The sequence below is a fragment of the Mirounga angustirostris genome, unplaced genomic scaffold (assembly GCF_029215605.1).
Source record: "Mirounga angustirostris isolate CCGP_5_RB_7025 unplaced genomic scaffold, mMirAng1.0.hap1 SCAF_9, whole genome shotgun sequence".
NCBI classification, from domain to species: Eukaryota; Metazoa; Chordata; class Mammalia; order Carnivora; family Phocidae; genus Mirounga; species Mirounga angustirostris.
The window spans coordinates 98,899,015-98,906,746 of NW_026991717.1; the positions used below are offsets into that span (position 1 = coordinate 98,899,015).

The following is a 7,732-nucleotide window of genomic DNA, read 5'->3' on the forward strand; positions in this document are numbered from 1 at the left end:
TCTGACTCACCTAATTTCCTTCTAGGCAGAGGGATAAGCCTGGTTGAAGGAAAGGGAACAATAAATTAAACAATTTTTTAACCTATCAGAAAATTTCATTTGTCTTGCACAATAATTTAAAATGAGGAAACCATATTGCAGGCAGATATATTGGTAGAAGGATTAAACTCTAAGAAGAATCATTGTCAACCGTATAACAAATGTGTTTCAAAGGGGCTGCAAAGGGCTCTACATTCATTTACTGAAGATGTGTTTATTGAACACTTACTATTTTCCAGGCACTGTTCTAGATGCTGGGGATGCAACACTGAACAAAACAGGTTAAAATCCTTGCCCCATAGAACAGAAAGTATGGGGTGAAGAGTTACAATTTTAGATAAAATGGCTATTGGAAGACTTAAATAAGGTGTGTGAGAGAGTCATGCAGGTATTTGGGGACAAGAATTTCTTTTTTTTTTAAGATTTTATTTATTTATTTGACAGAAAGAGATACAGCGAAAGAGGGAACACAAGCAGAGGGAGTGGGAGAGGGAGAAGCAGACTCCCCACGGAGCAGGGAGCCCGATGCGGGGCTCGATCCCAGGACCCTGGGATCACAACCTGAGCCGAAGGCAGACGCTTAACGACTGAGCCACTCAGGCGCCCCGGGGACAAGAATTTCACATGTGAAAACTGCATACACCAAGGCCGTGAGGCAGAAGCATACTTAGTTATTGTTTTACATTGAGGCTACAGTGGAATGAATAGGAGTTGAGGTCAGAGAGGTAGCAGGGGCCAGATCAGGACAATTTAATACTTTTAGCAATGACTGGATGTTCAGTACTGGGTAGCTCTTTGTATTTGTGGGGAACACTCCATCATATAAGTCTAGGTAGGAGGCAGAATACTCTTAGCCCCAACCTTTAAAGTGGAAGGGGCCCTCTCTTCATTTCCTGGTCAAGGATGGAGCAAGGAGACTTGGACAACTGGTTGTTCCTATGCAGGACTTGGAACCATAAAGGAAAGAATGAAAATCTCAGGCCCAGGCCCCACAGCCTAGCGTGTACAATGTTAGCACTAGAGCCCTGAGCAGAGTGTCCTTGTGGTACCACTGTGGATACGCCTTCCCACCAGCCTTCCTTAGGTTTTGTTCTATGTTCTAGGTCTATCTCCAACCTTCCTATCTTCTATAAACAATGTGATAAGCCAATGAAAATTCCCTTTCTGCTTAAGTGAGCCAGAATTGCTTCCTGTGCCTTGGAAACGAACATACTGACTGATACACATGGAACTCAGGATTATAATTCAAAACATCCATTCAAGCTAAAGTGCTGATTAATAAAAAGCAGACAGACATACAAGGAGAAAGTAAACTAAGATTAGATTCATTACTACTGCCCAGAACTGGGATTTATAGTGGATTACCAGCTAACACAGAACAGGTCTATAGAGTGTGGTAGCTCATGTTTCCAAGGCTACTGCAGTGGCATCTCCCATCCTACATGCTCTTTTGCATTGTGAACTTACCACTGCCCTCGTAATTGGGGGAGGTGGAGTATGTTTCCTCTCCTCTTTTTTGGGGTAAAGATTTTATTTATTCATTATTTTAGAGATAGAGAGCATGAGCTGGGAGGGGCAGAAGAAGAGGGAGGAAATCTCAAGCAGACTCCCTGCTGAGCTCAGAGACCCATGCAGGCTTGATCTCACAACCTTGAGATCATGACCTGAGCTGACATCAAGAGTTGGATGTTCAACCAACTGAGCCACCCAGGTGCCCCTGTTTCCTCTCCTCTTTAACCTGTGCTGGTTCTGGGACTGTTTCGACCAATAAAATGTGACAGAAGTGATGCATAATTTCCAAGTCTGTGTCTCCATCTTGGAAGCCAGCTGCCATGCAAGAAGTCCCATCATTGCTGGACAGAGTCTGGTGGAGAGACGCCTGACTACACCTCAAACAGCCTGGCCCTGGTCCAACTCCTAGCTGAATGCAGCCATATGAGTGAGCCCAGGCACTGTCATATGGAACAGAAAGACCACTCAGCTAAGCCCAGCCCAAATTCCTGAGCCACAGAATCATGACCAAATAAAATGGCTGTTGTTTTAAGCAAATTTTGGGTTTGTTTGTTACACAGCAATAGATAACTGAAACATACAGATATTGTCATAATACAAATTTTTAACTAAGCACCAAATTGAATGTGGTTTCAGTCAGGAGGTTCACAAAGACAGGTGTGTATGTGTGTGTGTGTGTGTTGTGATTTCTGCCCACCTGGGCCTTACTCTGTAGTAGATATAACTTTCCCAAACAAAAGTAAAAAATTCAAACTATGCAAGAAAACTGTGAAACAAGATATGAAGAGTTATTACTGTAGTTAGATTAAATATAGGATAAAACAAGAATGTGTGTGTGTGTATGTGCGTGTGTGTGTGTTGGGGGAAGGTCAAGGAAATGTCTGAGAAAATTGAAGAAGAAAGAAGAAAGGGGAAAACAGTCCACAGAAGGGCTCATCTTTCTCTCAGGACCATATTCAAACCTAAGAAGCACTGGAAATAAATGTATTAAACTGACCCATGTTCAACTATTGATCACACAAATTCTTCATCTACCATTCCATCCTTCATTGTGGAGACACACTTTTACTAGTTTTGCTCACTAATGCATCCAAGTGACTGGAACTGGGCCTGCCTGGTAACTGCTCATTGGAAACTTGTGGCAGGAAATAAACAAACACACATGGAAATAGCAATATCATTTAAAAATTGGACCTAATACATATCAGAAATGTAACAGAGTAGTTCATTTGCATTGGGGTTTCCAAGCAGAGGACTGGGCAGCTGGAAAGAGATGGAGTGAGTTGGAGAGAGTTCCAGAAATCTGCAAAATTGATATGATACCATTACCAGAAACCCAGAAAGGGTTATGAAGGCTAAAGTTCAAAATAAAGCCAATGTTTGTGAAAACTATCCAGAACAAGGCTGTAAGCCTATATTCTTCAGCAATAGTTCCCTCTAACTTAGGCCTCTAATTTTATCTCTGTCTTTTTCTTCGGGTTTATTTTCTTAAATCAGAAGATCTTCAAACTGGAAAGTATAAAATATACATGTAAAGAGATAAAGGATATAGAGTATTTTGCTCCTCTAAGTGAGTTTAGATCTCTAAGCCCCACAAACAAGGTCTGGCGGAGGTTGGTGTGGCTTCGTGGAGTGTCCTCAGTTGGTTCTGCCTCAGAGGGCCTCGAGGCCCATCCTTCCTGAAGGGAGGTGCATCTGGTCTTACAGGTTTGGTCTTTTTTTTTTTTTTTTAAAGATTTTATTTATTCATGAGAGAGAGACAGAGGCAGAGGGAGAAGCAGGCTCCCAAGGAGCAGGGAGCCCGATGTGGGACACAATCCCAGGATGCTGGGATCATGACCTAAGCCGAAGGCAGACGCTTAACCATCTGAGCCACCCAGGTGCCCTACAGGTTTGGTCTTAAGCCCAGACATTATTTAGGCTGAGCAGCTTCATAAGACCCCACCCATAGTGCCCCCACCCCCTTGAGGAAATCAGCTTTTACAAGCTTTTGGTAGATTCTAGTAGTAGTCAGTTGGCCCTTCCCAAACCATCACCGCCCTCCAGCAGATGCAGCACCTGCCATGTCTGAGGGCTCTCCTCACTAGGCAACCCCGACAACCAGCAAGTAAGAAGGGCAGCTGGAGGCAATCTCCCTTTGGCCAGATGGAACACCAGCCTCTATAGCAGCAGGTATGTGCAGGAGAATCCCACACAGAATTCTGTTCTGTATGTGGGAGCAGTCAGAAAGACCCCAACTGAACCTCTTAGCCTCTGGAATGAGCAGAGTCTTTATACGGATGCATTATGCCTTCTTCCAGAGGCCTTTGCTACTCTGGAGGCTGAATCCTTCCCTGTTTTGTAAACGTCTGCTGAATACAATGTATTAGCATAACAAATAATATTAAAGTATTACTGATCATCAAAAGTACCAAAATGATGGAGCTTTTCCCCACGGGGAGCCCTGAATGTGGCTTTGTGCAAATGACCTTGGCAACACCTGCAAAGCTTACACATACACTGCTTGCTCTATTGAAATGAACTCATACTCTGCTAAATCGTCCAACATTCTTATGGATAAATGCCCAGGAGTGAACTCATAAAGTTAAATAACTTTTTCAGGTCATTGATCTATGGTCTAACCTTAATTTATCCTTTAGCAAATGTCATATATTAGCTGGCCCACAAATGAAGTGTTTTTTGAAGCAAGGTATAAAGTAAAAACGTTAGAAGAATTATACGTTGAATCATATGGCATCATATCAAGATTAAATGTACATCATTTTAAGCACTGTTCGCAAAAAAACTTAGAAGCAACTCAAAAGTCTATCAATGAAGGTTTGGCTAAAGATACTATGATACACCCACATGCTAGAATACTATGCAGCTGTACAAAAGAGTGAGGGGGCAAGGACTGAACAGGTGAAGAAAAGTTTCCAAAACATGGTAAGTAAAAAAACAAAACAAAACAGTTCAAAAAACTATGTCATGCTTTGGTAAAGAAGGGTAGAATATAAGAATGTATATTTGCAATTTGCTTGCAGGTGCACTAAACAACTCTGGAACCAAGTATATGTTAAGAGGGACATATATGGAGAGTATAAACTGGGTTAATGGAGGCGTGGGTTATGGTGGAGGGAGACATTTCACTGTATAAATTTTTATGCATTTTGGTTTTGACTCATGACAATGTATTACCTATTCAGAAAATTAAATAAAAAAAAATTCAATGTTTAACAGCAAAACTTCAGTACTTCAGGTCCTATATATTGGGAATTTGTGATGAGTTGAACATGTGAAAGTCAGGGGTGATGCAATTATCTCTTCATTCCATGGGGAAGTGGGGATGTAGAGAATCTGGAAGGGAAACAAGGTTCTTTTTCCAAGTCTCCAGCTCTTGTAGAGGAGTGATGGGAACAGAAGAGGGGCGTGCCCAAATCCTCATTCCAGCTCTATCCAGGTCCCCTACAGGAATTTCAGTGCACATGCAAGTTTTTAACAAAAGCCTAAAACTATTGGAGGCTTATGCATTCAGCAAACATATATGTTAAGGACCTATTGTGGGGATGAAGACTTTAAGAATAGTGAATTCGAATTCCGGTCCTTAAGAGAATTGCAATCCAGCAGTCAGTGGGCAGGTAGTAAAGTGGTGTGATGTAGGTAGGTAGGCACAATGTGATGGGAGCATGGAGGAGTGCCCACTCCAGCCCGGGAAGGTGTGTATGTGCGTGATGGATGCGGGTGGGGCTTGGGTGTAGATGCCCCGGCAAGACAGAGGTGAAGACTACCAGGAGTTAAATGAGGAGGAAGATGGGAGGTGATCCAGAGAGAAGGCTTGTGATGTGCAGGGTCAGAGTCACGTTTCTCCCATCTTGTAGGGTGGGGAAGGAGGTTGGGGGAGGAAATGGTGATGATAATGCTGGAGAGGAGAGAGAGAGAGACCAGATTATGAAAGCCCTTGAATGTCAGGCTAAGGATTCAAATTTTGACCTTAAGGTTAAGGAGACTTCCTTTTTAGGTTTGGGTTTGTGGCCTGAGGTGAATCTGGAGATGCCAGGAAGTTCAAAGTACCACTGAAGAGATGTAGTAATTTGCATGGGAATTATTGCTTGGGATTGTCATTGATTGCCCTAAAATATAAAACTGCTTACTCGTTTCAGGCAATATGTACAATATTTGTTACTATTAGTTTTGAGAGTGAAGGCGAAGCAAGATTGTCTCAATCAGAGTATTAACAGCAAACAGATGGCCCACTCAAAGTGGGATGATCCTAAGAGGGTTTATTTACAGATGGACAACGCCAAGGTGTGGGCCTGGAGTCATTGCAAAAAATGCTGGAGTAACGTGGGTCTCATAGCAGTCTGGCTGACAACACGTGCCTAAGTCTGTGATAGACTGAATGTCTGTATCTCACCCCCCAAATTTGGGTATTGAAACTCTAACCCCTAATGTGATGGTATTAGGACGTGGGAGGTAATTGGGTTTAGATAAGGTCACGCAGGGTTTGCCATGATGAGATCAGTACGCTTATGAGAAGGAACCAAAGAACATCCTCTCCCTCATTCTCTCTCTCTCTCCCTCTCTCTTTTTCTCTTTCCCTCTCTCTGAGGACACAGCAGGAAGGCAGCCATCTGCAAGCCAGGAGGAGGGCTGTCACCGGAACCTGACCATGCTGGCACCCCAATCTCGGACTTCCTAGCCTCTAGCACCGTGAGAAAGAGACTTCTGCTGTGTAAGCACCCAGTGTGTGGTATTTTGTTATGGCAGCCAAGCTGAGACAAAGCCACACGCACAAGGGCGGGGAACCGCTATTTGAATCCGGAAGGAGTGAGACCCTCCTGTAAACCGGCCAGATTGAGAGGAGCTGTGGACTCCCATTAGGACCTCACAGGGAGTGAGCCAGCGCAAGAAATGCCCTGACCTCCCCCTCCTCCCTCCCTCTCATCACCACACACTCAGAGGCCTGAGAGGCCCACAGTGTAGGTCAGTCTTCAGGGGCTAAAAGCAGGATACAGAAGGATAGAGCCTGAGTCTAAAGGGGCAAACGACAGAGGCCCAGCACAAACATTATAATTAGATTTCCCTCCACTTGTCCTTTTTTGGTGTGTCTCCTCCCTCCCCAAAAAAGTAAAAGAGAAGAATTTTGCTATGAGTTAAAAAAGGCTAATTGCTCTAAAAACATATAAGGGCTCAAATACCTTATCGCTTATTTCTTGTTCACAGAACAGTGCTAGGTCATCCCCACCAGTCAGTGGGGTGCACTGGAGCTGACAGAGGCTCAGCTGTCTTTAACTGGTGGCTTCCAAGCTTGCCCTGGTGGTCATCTGCGTTCCAGCCAGCTGCAAGGGGCAAAGGGCAAGATGGGTCAAGCCTGCGAGGTTTTGATGGCCCAGGCTCAGTCACATGGCTGCTCCTATCCACAAGGAGGGCTGGGACAGGTGGACAGCCATGTGCCCGAGAAGAGGAGAGCTAAGAAGAGAGAGGTAAGAAGCAGCTCGCATCTCTGCCATAGTACAGAAATAATGTCCTTTAGCAAAAATTGGTTTGTACTAATAGGCTAACCTCTTGATAGAACCATACTACTGTACATAGATTTATGAACTATATGTCCAGCTCTTAACAGTGAAATTTTGCAAAGGGTAGCGCAGTGCATGAACTAAATCACTGAAGACCTGAATTAGCCAAGAATGTTACATTTTTTTAAAAAGGATTTTACTTATTTATTTGATAGAGAGAGAGAGCACAAGCAGGGGGCAGTGGCAGAGGGAGAGGGAGAAGCAAACTCCCTGTTGAGCAGGGAGCCCAATGTGGGGCTTGATCCCAGGGCCCTGAGATCATGACTCCAGTCGAAAGCAGATGCTTAACTGACTGAGCCACCCAGGCTCCCCAAGAATGTCACGTTTTAATTTCAGAATTTATACCTCCTTTGTTTTACTTTCCTCACAGGAAAACCTCTCTGCTTCCAAATTATACCTCTTTTTTGATGGGGTCATCCTCCTTCAACATAGGTAAATGAGCCCAATCAGGTTTTTGAAAGTTGCTAAGAGCACATCAGGTATATACACTGCCAAGAATCACAGAACTTGATCGTGTAAGAGGGAAGAACAATTCTGTTTAGATGGCCTGGTATTATAGTCATGCTATTGTAATATAGTCCATCATGGATCCCTTAACAAAATTGATCATCTATAGGACTTTTTTT

General features: G+C 43.6%; 1 long non-coding RNA gene across 3 annotated transcripts in view; it reads left to right on the top strand.

Annotated features, from left to right (window-relative positions):
- LOC123861601 (uncharacterized) overlaps positions 1-6,890 on the top strand; it is a 207,623-nt gene extending 200,733 nt beyond the window's left edge. For 2 of the 3 annotated variants that reach the window (XR_008508124.2, XR_008508125.2), the window contains 2 exons: positions 6,147-6,262; positions 6,754-6,890. This is a non-coding gene — a long non-coding RNA (uncharacterized LOC123861601). Of the gene's footprint in view, positions 1-6,139; positions 6,263-6,753 lie in introns of all 3 variants that reach the window. The other variant, XR_008508127.2, reaches the window with a different exon arrangement.
- The last annotated feature ends 842 nt before the right edge of the window (positions 6,891-7,732 follow it).